This window comes from Narcine bancroftii (genome assembly GCF_036971445.1).
Source record: "Narcine bancroftii isolate sNarBan1 chromosome 12 unlocalized genomic scaffold, sNarBan1.hap1 SUPER_12_unloc_2, whole genome shotgun sequence".
Classification (NCBI taxonomy): Eukaryota; Metazoa; Chordata; class Chondrichthyes; order Torpediniformes; family Narcinidae; genus Narcine; species Narcine bancroftii.
In genome coordinates, this window is record NW_027211808.1 from 2,337,647 (window position 1) to 2,352,047 (window position 14,401).

Consider the following 14,401-nt stretch of genomic DNA (forward strand, 5'->3'; position numbering starts at 1 on the left):
TTTTAACACCATCAATGTTTTATTTTGCTGTGTTACATTGCTATGTTGTAGCTTTTGAGATGCTTATTTTATCTAACAGTGTTATAAAATTATCTAATATGGCTATCACATGGTGTACTCTTGCTATATTACATCTCACAGTATTGCTAGCAGGTAGCTAAATTCTTTGGCTTGGCTTCGCGGACGAAGATTTATGGAGGGGGTAGCTAAATACAGCTGTATTATTTGATGAGGTTCAAGGTAGACCTCAAGTTTTCAAGATTATAGTTATTTTTTATTAAATTGTAAGTGTTGCCATGTTATAAACAACAATGCTACAATTTTTCATCCATAACTTTACTACATTGTATACAATATATTGTTGGATATGCTCGATCTTCTACTGATACAATTACCCATTTCACCCATTTCACACCTGATTGCAATGCAGATGCTGGGGATTGTACTAAAGTTAAGTCAGTCAATCCTTGGAATGAGATGTCATCTGACACCAGCTTTGAGCTGATTTTGCTTTCACACTTGCCACTTTAGAGACTGATTGGTGTTTGATTCCTGGGATTTCTTGAAAGTGTGAAAGGGGCTATAGTAACATTGTTTTTCATAACATTGTAACCATATTTTTTGCTTGAAATGTTGTATTTACTAAATATTATAGACTTGTTACATTGTACTGAACAAACTTGCTTGAAATTGTATATTTTCAAAACATGTTGAAATTGCTTATCTGCTACCATTTCTATATTTAATTCAATAATTTTGACATATTTATCTTAATTTGTGAAAATTAAAACAACCAGATGCTGGAAAACTGAAATGTTGGTGCTGATGAAGGGTCTGTAACTTGTAACATTAGCACTGTTTGCCTTCTACAGGCTGTGTAACAATGAATATTTTCAATTTTTTTATTGTATTTCATTGTACATAGCAATATTATGAGATTATATTCACCAGTGTTTCCATAATGGATTTCCAGCTGGTTACAATATTGTATTATTACTTCGCTGCATTAAATTTTTCCCCATATTGAATCAAACTCTGGTTGCAATATTACACCTAATAATTTTGCCATATTTTGCTTAATTACATTACTTTAATTAGCTGGTCATAGAAGCAACAGTGTTTTCTATACCTGTGTCCCTTATATGACCAAGATACAATGGATTTTCATTTCTGAAATATAATTAATTAAATTGATTATTTTTTTTTAAATCAAAAATTAATTTGTGTGGCTAATTATGCCTGAATATTCTTGTTTTCTTTTAATCACTTGGTGTACCATATCTAACAATTTTTTGCATAACAAACAATGTTTTCATGTTTTATTTAATGGCTTGTGATTTCCATAATTATTTCAATGTACAGATATATCTCTCATTAGAAATACTTGAATAACAAAAATTCACTTTTACAAAGAAAGCTGTGTTTGCTTTTATGGAAAGATCTGAATGGATTATTGCTTTTATGAAAATAGCCTCCAATAGTAGTGAAATGGTCTTCACTTTATGTCTTTTCAGCTAATGAAAGGTTTCATTGGAATGACCTAGTTTAGTAAAGTGGGGTATACCTGTATTCTACTTAATGCAGTAGAAGCCCAAAAATCTGGATGCCAGAAATTTGGACCACCTAAGAATCCAGACTTTTTAGAAACTCTCAGACTTGAAAAAAATTAGTGGGGTTTTTTGTGTGTACATGCATAAAGACCCAGATGCACAGCGGCATTAAAAAAAAATGAACTCCTCATTTTGATAAATCAAGCTTGCTTGAATTTGCTAATGAATAAATGATCAACATGTACCTGTTTATCCCTTTTTTATTCTTCCTTAAATTTGAATTTTGAAAGTATAGCCTGAGAATTCCAAAAATCTAGACTGACCCAATCCCTGAACAGTTAGGAGTTTAGACTTCTTCTGTAATTTTGTTCTCAGTTACTTGGCATATGTTGCTTCATTATCTGTTGATATGTCCTAATAGCAACCCTGCTAATTTATCTGGTAATGCTGCTGACTTGTCTCGAAGCTAACAGTATTAGTAGTTTCATATATTGAATGTGTTGGTGCAAACCATTTTTGCCTATTATTGTTACCATTTTTCCTCTAACTCTGCTACAATATTGTGTGCATTCCTGGACCATCACTTTCAGAAAAGTAACTCTGTGTCTTGCTGAAACTTTTAAAGGAACGCTGAAAACTTGAATGATTTTGACTTACTTGTGTTAAAATGTTAGAAATTAAATTAAACCATTATCGTAATTCATCTTGTAACTTTGCTTTACTCTTGTTGCTTTTTGTGAATGTTTTAATTCAAAATGGTTCTGGAGTGTGCAACTTATTTTCAATAAGTCCATAAGAAATAGTAGCAAATTAGGCTATTCAGCCCATCAAGTCTGCCCACCATTCAATCATGAACTGATCTATTTTCCCACTCAGCCCCACTGCTGGGTTTCTCCCTATAACCTTTTAAGCCTTGGATAATCAAGAATCTGTCAATCTCTTCCTTAAAAACAACCAATGACTTGGCCTCCACCACAGATTCACCACCCTCTGGCTAATGAAATTTCTCCATGCCTGGATAGCACATAAAACTATGTTTTTCCACTGTGCCTTGGTATATGGGGACAATCAGAGTTGTTAGTGTCATCAACTTTTTGAACTGAATGAACAGGGAAAGTAACTTAGTATTTCTTTAACTAATAAAAGGAATGAGGAGAATTATGCAGAAATAGAGTGGAAAAATGTAATACCAAAAGGGCCAGATTAAGGGAGAGAGCAATAAACAAGGGAAAAATAAATTAAACTTTAAATTATCTCCAAAAATTAAAAAAGTACAAAGTATGTGCCATTTCACTGTTATTGGGTTTGCAGCATTAGACAAGTTATCTGATATAATTAGGACTTAGCAAGTTACTAAAATGATACTTAATTTGAAATAGATGTGTTACTATTTGTAGAACTTTTAATGGAAAGTAGCTGTGCAAATACAGCAACTTTATTCTCTGTCAGGGGTAAAGCAGGCTTCCAGATGGAGGTACTATGAAGTTTATGGTGGAGATATTTAATTTAGAAGGTCTGTCTTGAATACCTTTTGAGTAGCTAACCTCAGTCATAGGTGCTGCAGTTTTTACACATACATTGCAGCAAGAATAATTTTCTTGGTGACATTTTTATTAGCATGGTGTAAGAGATAAAAACACACCACTCTATGTTTATTTTAAATCAAAAATAGATTATGTGATGTTCATTTATGTGTTGTAAATTGTTCTTTCTCTTTGGGTGCTAAGTTTGTGACCTGGTCTATATTGCCAACATTTCAAACATTTTCTGTAATATGATTCCAGGAGCTTTGGGGCAAATTGTCTTCAGATATATAATAAAACAGGAAACTACCGAAGGGGCTCCATCAGTTAGTCAGCATCTATAGAGTGAGAGTGACAGAATTATTGTTTCAAGTCAAAGTTTGATCAGATGACCTGAAACATTAAAGTTGTTTTCTCTCAATGGATAATATTTGGTCCTGTTGAATGTTTCCAGCATTTTTCTACTTTTACTTCAGAATTCCAGCATCTCCCGATTTCATTGTTAAATGTTTTTGTTTACTTTATTGTAATAATTATGACTCCTGTTGTTTACACTAAATAATTTAATTGATATTAAAAGCTTTCAATAGGATTGAGAAATGCCATCATATTTTTGTAAAATGTGTGTTATTCATTTTCATCAGTTCATTTACAATATCAGCCAGTTCCTGTATTGTATGAAGAAGTGTTGTACAGACAATATCTAGTGGAGTTTCTATATAACAGTGTTATGTCACCTTCTTCTCCCTATATTTTATCTGATAATGGTGCTGCTTTGAATGTATTTTGACTCACTTCCTGAGTCTAGGTCATTTGCAAAGTACTGGGGGGGGGGGGGGGGGAGGTTTGGGGCCAACACGGACCCTTGTGCAACTCCCCTTTCCACCATTTGCTGATCTGAATTTGCCCACATCCCTTTCTTTCACAAACATGCATTTGCTTCCATTGTGTATCCCCTTCCTCTGCCTGTAACTGGCATTTCTGGAGCTTCATTAATTCAGGTGCTTTCATCAAGTATGACATTCCTTTCTGTGATCTGTGCTCTGTATTCTTTATTCTGCTTGCAGGTCTTTTTTTAAATCATATTTTGAGTAAAATTTTAATGATCCTTTTTTACTGATGTTCATGAATTGGTGCACAGTTCCATGGTCTCTGGTACATTTATAAAGGTGCTCTGCAATCTATTTCTGCCTTGACTATTTTTTGGAATGTGCAGATGAAATACATTCATTTTGGATTTGTATCCTAAGTTTTGTTAGTTTATCCATTAAAATGATCATGCATTTATTATCATATGCATTGTAAAATGTACATGAGTGCTGAAAAGACCTCCCCAACTTCCATCCATTACTTGTCTTTTCTCTTCATGCACTTTACTGATGTCTTCTAATTTCAAACCCATTGAGGCACTCTCCCTGAAAAATATAAGGACAATATGGCTGTCATTTCATTGTCATTTTCTGTGGCATGTATGTAATATTTAACAGCAATTTCCTTGCGTTGATGTTGGTTTTTGTTACAATACTTTTTATATACAATTTAGTAACTTTTAATCTTCATCAGTCTTGAAATTGTTCTCTATTATCTTTGTGCTCCTTTGATGCTCTTCCACTTTCAATTGTGCCTCCTTTATTCATACACAGTGAGAAAATACTGGCTGTTTTTTTGTACTTTTTAGAGAAATGTATTTATCTTCAATTTGGTTGGGTAGAGTTTCAAAAATTTGTCGTTGTTATTCTATTTATTTGTTCATATATTTTCCAGGGTATTTTCTTTATTTCCATTTCTACTTAAGATCTGTTCTATCATTCTGGATATTTTAAAAATTAATGTCTGTTGTAATTATATCCTAAATTTTAAAAAAAATTAGTATGATGTATGGGCCCTTGCTGAGAAATTCCCCTGCACTTCATCGCCTCTTTCTGACTCGAGAATAAGTTTGTAACATTTCCAGTACATTCCTATGTCAATTTACTGGGTGGTTAAAAATGCCCCAGATTTATTTTCATGTCCTTTATTCATTTCATTGATCGCCATTCATTTTTCTGAAGCAGCCCCTGCTCTATTCCCCATTATTCTGTGATTGATTTAATTTCTTTGATTTCAGTTTGTTAGCAATCTCCCCTTTTCTCAGCTATTCTACCCATTATCCTTTCTGTTTACACTATAAACACTGTTTACACTGAAGATTTTTATTTCCCAACCTCCTATTTCAGTTAGTTCCTTTCACCTTTAGTTTCTTCCTTTTGGTCTTTTTTTTTTGCTAATGTCACTTTTTAATGAGATGCCATATACATAATTATAGAGGTAAGTGAAAATATTTTAAAGGCTTCTTTATTGCATCTTTAACAAGCCTTGTACCAGGAAGTCACGTGATGGAGTAGTGACCGGACGGTGAACTCCAGCCCTCTCCAGAAAAGTTGAAAAAAATAAAGGAAAGCACAAAGGCACAAAAATAAAAATTAAAGTAAAGTGAATATAAAGGTGGAAAGAAGATGGCGACGAAAAAAGAAAAGTCGAAACCAACGGTAAGAAGAGAGGAAGAGAAGACAACGGAAAAAGAAGGAGAAGGCCTTACCTGTTCGAAGAGGCCCGCAGTGGAGAGAGAAACCCGCTCCCTCAGGTCGGTAGAAAGTGGACTACAAAAATGGCTCGCTGAGCCATTTTTTTGCGCATGCAAAAAAACACACCGACGGGAGGGGCGACCAGCTGGGGAGTCGATCTCCACAGCCGGCAATGACAGCTACAGAACAGCAGCAGCAAGAGGAGAACATAGAAGACAATGAAAACAAGAAAGAAGAGAAGAAAAAGAAAACAAAGAAACAACAGATGGCCAACCCAGAGGAAGAAGAAGAGGAAGAGGAAGAGTACAGTGAAATGGAAGAAGAAAAGAAAGGCAAGATAAAGGATATACTTTCTCTTATTAAAGAATACATGGATTCATTTAAAGAATGGCAAGCACAAGAATTTAGTGATTTAAGAAGAAGAATAAACAGTACAGAAGAGAAAGTGAATAAAATAGACCATATCGGAAATAGGAAAAAGAATGGACAAGGTGGAAGAACGAGAAGCAGCAGTAGAAATGGAGGTAGAGGACTTAAAAAAGAAATTAGAAGAATCTAATAAAAAAGTTAAAGAGACACAAGAGCTGTTAGCTTAGAAAATAGATATAATGGAAAATTATAACAGAAGAAATAATATAAAGATAGTGGGCCTTAAGGAAGATGAAGAAGGCAAGAATATGAGAGAGTTTATAAAAGATTGGATCCCGAGGATGTCCAGAACTACAGCAGGAAATGGAAATAGAAAGGGCACATAGAGCATTAGCCTTTAAACCACAACCACAACAAAAGTCAAGATCTATTTTAGTAAAATTCCTAAGATATACTACAAGAGAAAAGGTACTGGAGAAAACAATGGAGAAAGTAAGAGAGGACAACAAGCCACTGGAGTACAAAGGGCAAAATTTTTTTATTTATCCAGATATAAGTTTTGAACTCCTGAAGAAGAGAAAGGAGTTCAATACAGGAAAGGCGATTTTATGGAAGAAAGGGTATAAATTTATACTAAAGCATCCAGCGGTATTGAAAATATTTATTCCAGGACAGCAAAACAGACTATTCTCGGATCCAGAGGAAGCACAAAAATTTGCAGAACAATTACAAAATAGACTGAGAGATGATGACGTGTAACGAGAGTACAAAAGACTGCGAACTAAAAAGACGTGTGTATAGGACTATATACATATATAATACATATATTACATAAATGTATGTGCATTTAAAAGAAAATATAGTGTATAGACAAGAATTAATGAGGGAAAAAAGGGGAAGAGAGGAGTAAAGAGGAAATTTAGAGAGTGACCTTTCTTGTATATAAAAATTGAAATCTTTTCTGGGGGGGCTGGGTAGGGAGAAATTACGGTCACTGCAAAATCAGTTGACGCTTGCAAGTGAATTCGCAAATCCAAATGGAGAGGGGAGATGTGGTTGCCCGACAAGGGATAAAGGGCAACTCAGGAAGGGGAGGGGACAATGGGGTTAAAGAAATATTAGGTAGGAGTGTAAGGGGAATGTTTGATGTGTTAAAAATGTTGTCTTATAAACTGTTAAAAGAAAGAAAGCAGAAATGGATGAGAAGGAAAGGTGATGATGAGGAAACGGAAGGGAAAGATAAACAAAGTATAAAATGGCTACATTAAACTATATGACTTTAAATATTAACGGAATACATAACCAAATCAAAAGGAAGAAACTGCTAAATTTACTGAAAAAAGAAAAAATTGATATTGCATTTGTGCAAGAAACACACTTAACTGAAGTGGAGCACAAGAAATTAAAGAGAGATTGGATAGGACATGTAACGACAGCGTCATATAACTCAAAAGCTAGAGGAGTGGCTATATTAATCAGTAAAAATGTACCAATTAAAGTAGAAGAGGAAATAATAGATCCAGCAGGAAGATATGTAATGATAAAATGTCAGATATATTTGGAGTTTTGGAATTTACTTAATATATATTCGCCTAATGAAGAAGATTAAAAATTTTTGCAGGATATTTTTCTGAAGATAGCAGATACGCAAGGGAATATATTAATAGGAGGGGGATTTCAATCTCAATTTGGATTCAAACATAGATAAAACCGGGAAAAAAATTAACAGAAAGAATAAAGTAACCAAATTTATAATTAAATCGATGCAAGAAATGCAACTTTTGGATATATGGAGGAAACAACACCCAAAGGAAAAGGAATATTCATATTATTCGGATAGACATAAAACATATTCAAGAATAGATTTATTCCTGTTATCAGCTTGTATACAATATAGAGTTAGGAAAACAGAATATAAAGCTAGAATATTATCGGACCATTCACCCTTGATATTGACAATTGAGTTAGAGGATATCCCTCCAAAAATGTATAGATGGAGATTAAACCCCATGCTACTTAAAAGACAGGATTTTAGAGAATTTATAGAAAGACAAATTAAAATGTATTTTGAAATAAATACGGTATCAGTGAAGGATAAGTTTATATTATGGGATGCAATGAAAGCATTCAACAGAGGGCAAATAATAAGTTACGTAACTAGGATGAAGAAGGATTACAATCAGGAAACAGAACAGTTGGAAAAGGAAATAGCAAATATAGAGAAAGAATTAGCAAGGAAGGAAGACAAGACACTACCAAAAGAAGGGAATTGGTAGATAAAAAAATAAAATATGAAACATTTCAAACATATAAGGTGGAGAAAAATATAATGAAGACAAAGCAGAAATATCACGAACTAAGAGAAAAAACGCACAAAATTCTAGTGTGGCAGCTTAAGACAGAACAAACTAAAAGAATGGTATTGGCATCAAGGAAAAAAGACAAACAGATCACATATAATCCAATGGAAATTAATGAAAATTTCAGAGAATTCTAAGAACAATTATACCAAACTGAAAACGAAGGGAAAGAAGGCAAAATAGATGAATTCTTAACTAAAATTGAACTACCGAAATTACAAACAGAGGAACAAAATAAGTTAATAGAACCATTTGTAATAGTAGAAATACAAGAGACAATAAAAAATCTGCTGAATAATAAAACACCAGGAGAGGATAGTCTCCCAATAGAATTCTATAAAACATTTAAAGATTTATTAATTCCTCCCCTCCTGGAAGTAATCAACCAGATTGATAAAACACAAAGCTTACCAGATTCGTGCAAAACAGCAATAATTACAGTAATACCAAAGGCAGGGAAAGATCCACTTGCACCAGCATCATATCGACCAATATCTCTACTTAACACAGATTACAAGATAATAGCTAAATTATTAGCAAACAGATTAGCTGATTATGTACCAAAAATAGTAAGTCTAGACCAAACTGGATTCATAAAAAAAAGATGAATAACAGATAATATTTGTAAGTTTATTAATTTAATTCATGCAGTAGAAAGAAATAAAACTCCAACAGTAGCGGTTGCTTTAGATGCAGAGAAGGCATTCGACAGAGTAGAATGGAATTATTTATTCAAGGTACTACAAAAATTTAGTTTACCAGAGAAATATATTAATTGGATTAAAGCATTATATAAGGGGCCATTGGCAAGAGTGACAGTAAATGGATAGGTATCAAAACATTTTAACTTAAGCAGATCAACAAGACAGGGATGCCCACTATTGCCCTTATTGTTCGCGTTAGCCATAGAACCACTTGCAGAACTGATAAGAACAGAAAATAAAATAAAAGGGACAAAAATAAAAGGCAAGGAATACAAAATCAGTTTATTTGCAGATGATGTTATAGCATACCTAACAGAACTAGAAACATCAATAAAAGAATTATATAAGAAATTGAAGGAGTATGGAGAAGTGTCGGGATACAAGATTAATGCAAATAAAAGTGAAGCAATGCCAATGAATAATGCGGATTTCTCAAAATTCAAGAAAGAATCACTATTTAGATGGCAAATGCAAACAATACGATACTTAGGTATACAAATAAATAAAAACCTCAGCCATCTATATAAACTTAATTATTATCCACTAATGAAAAAAATACAGGAAGATTTAGAGCATTGGAAAGACTTACCATTAACACTAATAGGAAGGATAAACTGTATTAAAATGAACATTTTTCCAAGGATACAATACCTATTTCAGGCACTGCCAATACACTTGACAGAAAAATTCTTTAAGGAGTTAAAGAAAATAATAAGGAAATTTTTATGGAAAGGGGGGAAACCGAGGATAGCACTAGATAAATTAATAGAATGGTATAGACAAGGAGGCTTACAACTGCCAAATTTTAAAAATTATTATAGAGCCGCACAATTAAGATATCTATCAGATTTTTACCAAACAAAAGAAAAGCCAGATTGGACTAGATTAGAGCTAGACAAAATAGGGGAGAAGATTCCTGAACATATATAAATGGGATGAAAAATTGGTAAAACATAGGAATTCTCCAGTATTGCACCATTTGCTTAATATTTGGAAGAAGATTCATGTAGAAAGAAATAAAACAAACTACCAATTATCAAAACTAATACGGATGCAAAATCAGCTAATCCCTTTTACGGTAGATAACCTGTCTTTTAGAGAATGGGAGAAAAAAGGGATTAAAAGAATAGAAAATTGTTTTTCGGGGAATAAATTATTATCCTTTGAACAAATGAAGGATAAATATAATATAACTCAAGATACAGTGCTGGCATATTACCAATTGAAATCCTATTTAAAGGATAAATTGGGAAGTAGTCTGAAGTTACCAGAAGGAAGCAATTTTGAATATCTGATTACAGACACAATGATAATTAAAAAATTTATAACAAACATGCATATCAAATTACAAGAAAAGGAGAACGAGGAAATAAATGATAAAACTAAACAAAAGTGGGAACAAGATCTAAACATAAAGATAAAAAAGGAATCATGGGAGAGGTTATGTTTAGGAACTATGAGAAATACAATAAATACAAGATTACGTATGATACAATATAATTGGATACATAGGTTATATATCACTCCTCAAAAGTTAAATAAATGGGATCCAACAGTATCTGACAGATGTTTTCATTGTAAAAAAGAAATGGGAACAACAATTCATGCAATCTGGACTTGTGAAAAGGTGAAAAAATTTTGGGAAGATCTAAACCAGATATTAAATAAAATTACAGAAAGCAATATACCAAAAAACCCAGAGATCTTCCTCCTAAGTAACATAAAAAATAAAGAATTTGGACTTGATTTGGAGGGTGTACAAAAAAGATTTGTTAAGATAGCCCTAGCTGTAGCAAAAAAATGTATTATGTCAAACTGGAAATTAGAAGATAATTTGAAAATACAGCAATGGTATATAGAAATGAATAAATGTATTCCATTAGAAAAAATAACATTATTTGAACAAATATGGGAGCCGTACATGGAATATAATAGAGAAAACCTACCGGGAAATCTATAACCTAAAATGACAAAAGGAAAACAGAATGGAAAGAATTGACTCAGTGGAAATTTTTGTTCATTAATGTTGAGTGACAACATTGTTTGATGGGTTTGATGTATCTTGGACTCAGAGTTTTGAATGGATGGAGGGGGAGGTGGGGGGGGGAAGGGAGGGGGGAGAAAACTACACTGTATATATTTGAAAGGACAAATGTGTACATCTTGAATAATGTGATCTATAGTGTGAAAAATAAAAAATAAAAAAAAGATAAAGACTGAAAGCTTGTTGATGCACATGTTCTTCAAGCAATAGCATAATGAATGTACTTAACAATAGCATTTATTGTTTTCAGAAAGATTCAATACAGCAAAAATGTCTTGTCTGTGTCACAATAGCTGTGATACATTCTGTTACATTTGTGGCAAATATACATGTTGTTAAATTCAATAAAAAATGAAATATTTCTCCAACTTATTGCGTAATTCTGCAAATCTGAAATTATCTTTATGTTCAGCATGAAGTTTTCTATCATAAGCTCCAATTTTTTTTCAGGAAGCAAATTTGGAACATTTTGGGGGAAAAATTGTCCAGTATGATTAGAGTTATTCATCTCTTTTAATTCTCTTTGTCCAAGAGCATAAACAGATGCTCTAGCTGGTCACCATCTATCTTGGCTTTCATTAAAAGTAATGGCTGACCATTTCAGAATCAGAATCCAGAGTTTATTGTCATGAACAAGTCATGAAATTTGGTGTTTTGAGGCAGCATCAAAGTGTAAACATTCATATTAAAGGTAAAGGTTTCATTATTATCAAATAATACTACAGTTAGAATATAACATACATGAAATTCTTTAACTTTAGACTACAGTAAGGCAGACAGAGAGTCATACCTTGTCCACACCCCTCACACAAACCTACAGCACCTGGCGTTACTAGGCGGTCTCCCCTCTAAGTACTGACCAGTCCTGAACCAGCTTAGCTTCTGAGATCAGATAATCTCAGGCATATTCAGATTATTAGCTGCTTATAACCATCTTACAACATTAGAACATATAATAGTGCATGGAAAGTAAGGCAGCGTCTTTGATTATTGATCCCCGATCCAAACACTGGCACCTCCTGGACTACATCCTGGTGCGAGAAAGTGACAAACAAGATGTGCTCCACACCAGGGTCATGCCTAGCGCGGAATGCCACACTGACCACCGGCTGGTTCGCTGCAAGCTCAACCTTCACTTCAAGCCAAAGCCCAGGAACAATAAAGCCCCCAGAAAGAGGTTCAATGTTGGAAACCTGCAGTCAGACGAAGCGAGAGGAAACTTCCAGGCAAACCTCAAAGCAAAGCTCGACGTTGCAACCCGCCTCACGGACCCGTCCCCTGAAACCTTCTGGGATCAGTTGAAGACTACCATACTGCAATCCACTGAAGAGGTACTGGGCTTCTCCTCCAGGAAAAACAAGGACTGGTTTGACGAAAACAGCCAGGAAATCCAGGAGCTGCTGGCAAAGAAGTGAGCTGCCCACCAGGCTCACCTTACAAAGCCGTCCTGTCCAGAGAAGAAACAAGCATTCCGTCGCGCATGCAGCCATCTTCAGCGCAAACTCCGGGAGATCCAAAATGAGTGGTGGACTAGCCTCGCCAAACGAACCCAGCTCAGACATTGGCGACTTCAGGGGTTTCTACGAGGCTCTAAAGGCTGTGTACGGCCCCTCACCCCAAGTCCAAAGCCCGCTGTGCAGCTCAGACGGCAAAGTCCTCCTCAGCGACAAGATCTCCATCCTCAACCGATGGTCAGAACACTTCCAATCTCTTTTCAGTGCCAACCGCTCAGTCCAAGATTCCGCCCTGCTCCAGCTCCCTCAACAGCCCCTAAGGCTAGAGCTGGATGAGGTTCCCACCCTGGATGAGACATATAAGGCAATCGAACAACTGAAAAGTGGCAAAGCAGCAGGTATGGATGGAATCCCCCCAGAAGTCTGGAAGGCTGGCGGCAAAACTCTGCATGCCAAACTGCATGAGTTTTTCAAGCTTTGTTGGGACCAAGGTAAACTGCCTCAGGATCTTCGTGATGCCACCATCATCACCCTGTACAAAAACAAAGGCAAGAAATTAGACTGCTCAAACTACAGGGGAATCACGTTGCTCTCCATTGCAGGCAAAATCTTCACTAGGATTCTACTAAATAGAATAACACCTAGTGTCGCCGAGAATATTCTCCCAGAATCACAGTGCGGCTTTCGCGCAAACAGAGGAACCACTGACATGGTCTTTGCCCTCAGACAGCTCCAAGAAAAGTGCAGAGAACAAAACAAAGGACTCTACATCACCTTTGTTGACCTCACCAAAGCCTTCGACACCGTGAGCAGGAAAGGGCTTTGGCAAATACTAGAGCGCATCGGATGTCCCCCAAAGTTCCTCAACATGATTATCCAACTGCACGAAAACCAACAAGGTCGGGTCAGATACAGCAATGAGCTCTCTGAACCCTTCTCCATTAACAATGGCGTGAAGCAAGGCTGTGTTCTCGCACCAACCTTCTTTTCAATCTTCTTCAGCATGATGCTGAACCAAGCCATGAAAGACCCCAACAATGAAGACGCTGTTTACATCCGGTACCGCACGGATGGCAGTCTCTTCAATCTGAGGCGCCTGCAAGCTCACACCAAGACACAAGAGAAACTTGTCCGTGAACTACTCTTTGCAGATGATGCCGCTTTAGTTGCCCATTCAGAGCCAGCTCTTCAGCGCTTGACGTCCTGCTTTGTGGAAACTGCCAAAATGTTTGGCCTGGAAGTCAGCCTGAAGAAAACTGAGGTCCTCCATCAGCCAGCTCCCCACCATGACTACCAGCCCCCCCACATCTCCATCGGGCACACAAAACTCAAAACGGTCAACCAGTTTACCTATCTTGGCTGCACCATTTCATCAGATGCAAGGATCGACAATGAGATAGACAACAGACTCGCCAAGGCAAATAGCGCCTTTGGAAGACTACACAAAAGAGTCTGGAGAAACAACCAACTGAAAAACCTCACAAAGATAAGCGTATACAGAGCCGTTGTCATACCCACACTCCTGTTCGGCTCCGAATCATGGGTCCTCTACCGGCACCACCTACGGCTCCTAGAACGCTTCCACCAGCGTTGTCCCCGCTCCATCCTCAACATCCATTGGAGCGCTTACACCCCTAACGTCGAAGTACTCGAGATGGCAGAGGTCGACAGCATCGAGTCCACGCTGCTGAAGATCCAGCTGCGCTGGATGGGTCACGTCTCCAGAATGGAGGACCATCGCCTTCCCAAGATCGTGTTATATGGCGAGATCTCCACTGGCCACCGTGACAGAGGTGCACCAAAGAAAAGGTACAAGGACTGCCTAAAGAAATC